Raw genomic sequence first — 8,259 nt, 5'->3', positions numbered from 1 at the left:
AAGCATTCTTTTTCTATTATTAGAAGTGTTTTGAAATGTGGTTTATTTAATTTTTTTTTTAATTTAGACAACTCACATTTATTTTAACATTGAAAAATAACAATTTGTTTCTTATTTTTTCTTTTTGTTAGACACATAAATTCTTCTATAAGAATTTCTGATAAAAAATAGCAAAAAATATTTATATATGAGTGATGTAACGTTAGTTTTTATGATCTGCCTTTCACATGTCTTACATGAATAATAACCATAATAGAAACTATTTTCGTTTATACAGTCATTCAAACCATTTTGCAAATAGATGATAATTATATAGGAGTATCTCAATAAAATGGTTATTAAAACTAATAAAGGGCAGGTCATATTCAAACAAATTCAGCTTCATAAAGTATATCGCCGATAAGCAATCTATCTATTTATAATATTATAGAAAGAAAAACCAAAATAATGTTATGTTAAAACTTGACACATAATATTTTATATTGTAGCCACATCATCTTAATAACAGATTAGTAACTTCTCCATCACTCATGTTTACTCCATATTATCACACCAATAAAAAATACAGAAATACTTGGTGACCAAATGTTTTTAGTAAAAAAGTCCAACCAAGTCATGTTATATGTACGCCTACGCACACTTCTTCGTCTTATTCTTCTTCCTCACACATTGATAACTTTCTAACTAGAGTTATATTTTCATATCTTTTATGATGGTTTATGAATTTATTTTGTTAAAATTTAATAAAAATGTATAATTTAGTTTATCGTTTAACTAATATTATTATACAAATAAGGAGTGATATTTGTATAAATTTCAAATTATATTAAAGGTAAAATCAATCAAAAGAGACACAAATATGCATAAATTCAAATGCAAACTCGTAAATAATACAATTTATTTGGACTTAAACAAAAGAAAACATGCAGAAAATCAACAAAAACACACGATTTCTATCAAATTAAAACTGCAGTGTCATGAAAGTTAAGATAATCCAATTGCCAAATTGAGAATTACAATTAAATTTTATGAAAATTCAAAGATTTTCAACGGTCACAGTCACATTTTAATTTCATCAAACACATGCATGTTAAGAGTTGAAAATAATATATTTTTTATTCTATAGAAAGAAAACTCACTCAGAGTTTGAGGAGTTAATATTCAAATTGGCCCCTAAAATTTGACTCCCGACTCAATTTAGCCCTCAAGATTTCAATTGACTCTAATTGTACCCTGAAATTTTGACTCGCGCCTCAAATTGACCCTTATATGGTTTTTCGTCACCGGAGAGCTGACCTGGCAATTTTAGATGACACCTGGCAGTCTCAAAACGACGCCATTTTACTGTTGGCGCCGAAATCCTTAGAAACGACGTCGTTGACATGAAAAAAGGGGTTAAATGAAATCTAAACATTAACCACTTCAAAAGTGAAACCCAATTGACCCTTTCTCTTCCTTCTCTTCCCGTCGTATACGTTTCCGTTAGAGAAGCGCCATGGGTGTCGCAGTAATAGAGGTTTGAAACTTTTCTTACTTGTTTCGCTCCCATTGTGAAGATTAATTACCTGGGAGTAATCTTTTGAAAAACAGGTTAGTAACAAAAACGCTGCTCTCAACTACCATGCTCTGTTTTTCTCAAAATATTGGTTGTGGGTTGTTTTTCATTTTTTCCACTCTACTTCATCAGTGAAACTTTGGGAGAATATGGTTAATTATGGTTGTTGATGATGATAGAGTTTTTGTTTGTTAGGGTTTAATTTTTTTGCATGTGTGTGACTGTGATCAACTGAATCGTTCAGTTCTTTGTCAGTTTGAGCAGTCTTTGATTCTTCGTATTCCATTTTGCTTTCATGTGTTTCCTGACTAATGAACACACCTGACAATTTTGCTTTCATGTGTTTCCTTGTTCTTTCTTGTACTATTATTTATAAGAGTACTGATATAGTAGAAACGGAGTACTGCATTATGTAATGATCATAATAAGAAATTAAGAATATAATTTTGATAAAAAAAAATCCTACTTTTATACATGAACTTTAAGGGTGTGATTACTAGTTGGAATATAATTTTGTTTAATGAACACACTTGACAATTTTGCTTTCATGTGTTTCCTTGTTCCTTCTTGTACTATTATTTACAAGAGTACTGATATAGTGGAAAGGGAGTACTGCATTATGTAATAATCATAACAAGAATATAATTTTGATAAAAAAAATCCTACTTTTATACATAAACTTTAAGGGTGTGATTACTAGTTGGAATATAATTTTGCTTAATGAACACACTTGACAATTTTGCTTTCATGTGTTTCCTTGTTCCTTCTTGTACTATTATTTACAAGAGTACTGATATAGTGAAAAGGGAGTACTACATTATGTAATGATCATAACTTAATAATTTTGATAAAAAAAATCTTACTTTTATACATGAACTTTGAGGATGTGATTACTAGTTGAAATCTTTGAGGGAAAGAATGACTTAATGATTAACGTGGAGTCTATTTTATTTCTCAAGAACCCTTCCCTTAAATTTTCCAATGAGTATTTTAACACGGCACTTGTTAAAAAGCAAAAAAGGCATATTCTTAAATGCTTAATATTTTTGATAATGCATGTGATAGTTTACTTTTTCGTACTTTCTTAATAAGTTTTTACGAGATTCATTACAAATTACTTATTTTTGTTGAGATGTGAACATTATATTGTTGTTCCATGCATAATTATTGTGCAGATTATTGCATTAAGTGGTACAGCAAATAAGCTGTTAAATGAGAAGTGAAATGAATTTTTTTTGTTTCTGGTGTCTGAATTACTCTGCTATTAATTATCCTTGTAAAAAGCATATAATCCTTTATGTTTAAGTATTTCAGATACTTGTGACTGTTAGTTATGTAATTGATTGTGTGAAGATTATAACTTTTTTGTTCTACTTTGGCAATCAGTTGTGACAAATCTTTGCCCTTTTATTCTCTTTTCTTTTTTTAGATAGGACAATGAGTTTCTCTTATTTTCTTTTCCACTTATAGATTAAAAATAATACTCATTGGTTTTAACAATAATTAAAATGCAGATCAAGCTGGTATGTTTTGTTGAAGGTTTCCCTGTTTATTATTATTATTATGGTTAAAGATACCTGGTGTCCTAGTCCCTATTCATTCTGGCCATTCATAAAGTAAAAGGAATTGTACTTGTTTTATTATATTTTGTGAAGTATTGGCAATGTTGGTAGTGTTGTATGGCATAATAGTTTGATACTTGAGCCAGAGTTGAATTTACTTTGATTAGCAAAGTTGTAATTGTATCCAAATATTGTTGATTTTACTTGATTTATTCTTTCATGTTTCATGATTAAGGATTGCATGAGACAGATTGAAATTAAACCAAATACCTTTAACAAAATATTCATGTTTTTTAATGGTAGTCAAAACACTTTTAATTGATTAAGTTGTTTAATATATTAGAACTAATCCCCAACTGAATTGTCTGTAATCTAAATTATTATTTTCAATTTATTGTAGTGTTATTTTTAATCATTGTGTCTCCTGAATCTTATTTATAGATGGATGAAGGTATAACGATTGTGTATCATCATGGAGGCAGTTTTGTCACCAAATCAAATGGCAGTTTGGTTTATGACAATAATCACACTGATGAGTTGACTGGGCTGCATGAGGACGTATTAGATGTATTTTCACTAAGAAACTACTACAAGATCCTAGGTTATGATACATGGTTGAGTGTTGGTGGCTTGTTCCTGGTAGATCTATGAAGAGTGGACTGCGAGCACTAAGTCATGACAAAGAGCTAGTAGAGATGTGCTTCTATGCAAAGAACAATGGGACAGTGCACATATACTATGAGCATGGAGTTTCTCAACCCATGGTAGAGGAAGAAGCATCTGAATTGATAGAGCTAACACCCAATGCCACTGAAAACGTTGTCAAGGGGACCACACCTAGCCCAAAGAATGATACACCAACCATTCTATCCCATATCAAATCACCCATCAACAGCACAAGTGAAGGCCCTTCTAAAGAGGCATCCAAGTCCCTACTAGCATCTGCTTCCATCCCCCTGGTGAAGGAGATACCCCAACCAAAACCAGCACCTAAACCCACACTAAGCCCAGGCTAGCAACTAAGGAGAAAACTTAGCCTACACCTAAGCCCAAACATGCACCTAATGAGACACCTAAGCCCATACCCAAACCTACACCTAAGCCCAAGTCCACATCCAAACCAGCACCTTAACCCAATCCCACATCAAATACAATTAAGTCCATACCCAAGTCCGGGTCCAAACCCAATCCAACACCCAAATCAGCCCTCAAATCTAAAGACACTTCATCCAAATCAATTCATAGTGCAACAAGATCCTCTGCTAGACTAAAAGGAAGAGTAGTGGGACAAAAATAAGATACTGGCAGCAAGAAAACCTATATACGCCTCGATGACAATAATGGCAGTGACAGTGATTCACATGACTCGTACGAATCTGCAGAAGACAGCCTATACAAGCCTGGACCACAAGACAGTTCTACTGAATCAGATATTGAAGATGGTCTTTCGGCAGCTAGGTTGAGGGAATTTAAGTTAAAGCATGCTCCAGGTGCTGCATGGAAGAAGGGCAAGGAGAAAATAGTAGAAGAAGATGACGGTCTGGTTGTGGATCTGATGAAGAAGTAGATTGGGCGCAAGTGCTGGACAACAGAGAAAACAACCAAGAATCTTATGATACATATGATCCAATTCATGATGATTCTGATGGAAACGACTCTTGAAAGTCCGAAGAATTGAAAACCCCCCAAACTCAGATGACGAGTGGAGTGATGACGATGATGCTGATGATGTGCACCCAATCTTCTCTGAGGGTGGCCGATTTGGTGAACTAAAGCTACAAGTTGGAATGAAGTTCAGTAACAAGAATGAATTTATGGATGCTGTGAGAGAATTCACCATTCAAGAGGGTAGGGAGATTAAATTTAGAAGGAATGAGAGCTACAGAATCAGAGCTATTTGCAAGTGGACAACTGGAGAAGATGAGGATATGGTTAGATGTCCATGGGTTGCTTATGCATCCAGGGATTCTGAGGAGACATGCTGGCAATTAAAAACATTTAAGAATGAACACATATGTCCTAGGATGAGCAAAAACAGGGCAGCCAACAGGAGATGGCTTGCTGGAAAGTTGGTAAAGAAATTGAGGAGGTATCCGAGCTTAAAGCACAGTGAAGCTAAAGCATATTTCAGGAGAAGGTGTGACCTGGATCTAAACAAATCATCACTAACCAGAGCTTTAATGGATGCAAGAAATATTGTTTACGGTGATGCAGTTGCCCAGTATGGTTTGGTTAGAGATTATGCAGAAACTCTACTTAAGAGTAATCATGGTTCAATAGTAAAGATTGGTACATATCTTCAAGGGGATGATCCTATATTTAAAAAAATGTATGTATGCCTGGATGGATGTAAGAAAGGTTTTAAGGCTGGCTGCCGCCCACTGATCGGACTCGACGGAGCCTTCTTGAAGACTTGGTTTGGTGGACAAATACTCTCAGCAGTGGCTCAGGACGCCAATAACCATATATATCCAATTACGTGGGCAATTGTTGATGTTGAGAATAAAGAGAATTGGAGGTGGTTTTTGGACCTGCTGCTTGATGAGTTGGGTGACTACATGGCTAACAAATAACTTTTGTGTTAGACATGTAAAAGGTAAATGAGTAAATGTATTTGTATAATTAACATCATATATGCTGTGACGACTGTGATTAAAAAGATTTATTTGTATAATCAATTCATACTTGCTGTGAGGACTGTGATTAGTAAATGTATTTGTATAATCAATTCATACTTGCTGTGAGGACTGTGATTAGTAAATGTATTCGTTGCGAGGGTCTGTTTGACGTCACTTAATATATTTGGGGGGTCTGTTTGAGGTCACTTAATATTTTTTGGGGGTCTGTTTGAGGCACGATAATTGAAATTTCATGTGTTACTGGTTCATGGTTTGGCTTCAGCAGTAAAGGAGCTCATGCCCAATGTACACCATCGATTCTGTGTCTGGCATCTATGAAAGAATTTTAACAAACAATGAAAAGAGCAGGAGTACAGAGGACTATTAATGCAGCAACAGCTGTTGTTGCAAAAGAAAAAGGTTCTAAGGCTGGAGAGACTAGAGATCCAGCAAATGCTGCTACTACTAACACCCAAGCTGCTGAGATTAATGAAAATACTCCATTAACACCAGGGCAAGCTGTTGATGATGCAAATGCTTCAGAGATTGATCTCACCCAACCCACTTACTCACAGCCAAAAAATCAGGAACATGTAGTGATTGGTTTCTAATATTTGATTAACTGTTAACTAGTTTGTATTGGTTTATAATACATGAGTAAATATTAGGTAGATCCAATTGATTGATACTATTTGATAATATATTGCTTGGTTTTTATTGGGTTGTATTGGTCACTAATTCTGTTAACAATTTCACTAGGTCCCTCCATTAGACCCACCTCCACCTCCACAACAGGTCACAAGGCCTGACAAGCTGCAATCTAAGAGGAAAAAAACTTTCAATGTGGACCCAATGCAAGGAGCAAGTTCTAGGACAGCTTCACTCTTGGCAGAGTTTATGACATTCGTCCCCATCCCGGGCTTGAAATCACCAACAACAAAATAGAAAACGATTTGCAATGTTGATTGAAAGTTGTGTACAACATATTTTGTAGAGAGTATTTGATCAAACTATGCTCTTTTGATATTTTGTTACTATGTTATGTAGAGTAATCTGTTTTGGTTTAGGATATTTGAAACTATGTTATCTAGGGTATTTGAAGTATGATACAGATACTGCTATTGCTAATGCTATGATATTGACAATGATTAATGACTATGAATTACTTTATGAATTACTTATTTGTGGGTCCTCTGTCAATTGCAAGAACCACAAAAGGTTCTATTAGATTTTCTTTTGTCACTAATGGAAGTGCATACTACATATATAATTATCAGAGCTAGCTCTTGATCTTGTCTTCATATACAGACTCATAACAGCTTGACCGATTTGATCAAACTATGCTCTTCTGATACTTATTTGGTCATAAGTTATACCTCATCTTTTGTATAATCTCAGTTTTAAAGAATTTTTACAGGATATATCATTACCAAGAGAACATAAAATTCCATTTCTATTTTGTCATTAAATACATAACAATGCTTCATTCACATAACTGACATCACAGTTACATATATTTCATCCAAACTAATCCATAAGCTACAATCACAATTCCAAAAATAATAACAAACACAGACAACATAATATTTCACATTTTTAATATTCTAATTTCAGCTTCAACTGCACTAATTTTCCATCCCAGAAATATTTTCCAATGGTTTTCACTAACTGAACTTTTATTTCTGCCAACTATGGCTTATTCTTCTTCAACATCTGCCCATTTAAAAAAGCCGCACCATTTCTTACCGGTAGTCTACAACACCAAAACTCCAAAAAAAAAAATTGAGAGGGAGAACAACTACAAAACCAACAAGCATTTGAGAAATAAGACACACAATCAACTTGCAACAATTCAACCAACTCACATTATAGTTAGAGCATCCATAAAATGGTCTTTCTGAATTGGAATCCGTCCCAGACCACCGAAGAATAGGACGCAACCCACAACCGCACCAATGCGGAACCTTTCCACCTCTGTCACGGTGTGCGTTCTTCACCCAGCTACCATGCGAACGAGCTCTACTAGAGCTACCTGAGCCTTAGCTGCTGCTTCCCAACATTCTTCTCAACTCTTAGAGACACTCTTACGATTTGGGAAAATTGGGACTTCTAGGTTTTATTTAAAATTTTTAGGGGTTAAATTGATGCCTTCAAACATTTTGCCATGTCATCTAACTGCAAGGGTGTCAGGTGTCAACCAAAATCGACAGGTCAGCTTTCCGGTGACGAAAAACGTCGGAAGGGCCAATTTGAGGCCCAGGTCAAAATTTCAGAGTACAATTAGAGTCAATTGAAACTTTGAGAGCTAAATTGAGTTGGGGATCAAATTTCAGGGGCCAATTTGAGTATTAACTCGAGTTTGAGACATAAAGTTTTTGTCTTCTTGATGAGAAATACATTCATAAACTGAAATACATTCTAACAAAATAAAAATAAAAAATGTGCGTGTTTAATTCACTCGGCACAGAGAATCAATTAAGAGAGTAGCCAACTAAAATTAATTAATTAAAAAATAAGATATTTG

At 34.4% G+C, this 8,259-nt stretch overlaps 1 protein-coding gene across 2 annotated transcripts in view; it reads right to left on the bottom strand.

Moving 5' to 3' along the window:
• Nucleotides 1-8,259, bottom strand: part of LOC110266312 (putative F-box/LRR-repeat protein 21) — an 11,019-nt gene that overhangs the window by 1,754 nt on the left and 1,006 nt on the right. The window contains exon 2 of one of the 2 annotated variants that reach the window (XR_002353565.1): nt 7,281-7,910. The exons of the other annotated variant lie outside the window; for it this stretch is intronic. The gene's annotated coding sequence lies outside the window, so the exon portion shown is untranslated. Of the gene's footprint in view, nt 1-7,280; nt 7,911-8,259 lie in introns of those variants that run through there. 2 annotated transcript variants of the gene reach the window in all.

This window comes from Arachis ipaensis, chromosome B09 (assembly GCF_000816755.2).
Source record: "Arachis ipaensis cultivar K30076 chromosome B09, Araip1.1, whole genome shotgun sequence".
Taxonomy (NCBI): Eukaryota; Viridiplantae; Streptophyta; class Magnoliopsida; order Fabales; family Fabaceae; genus Arachis; species Arachis ipaensis.
This window is presented reverse-complemented; position numbering and strand designations above follow the sequence as displayed.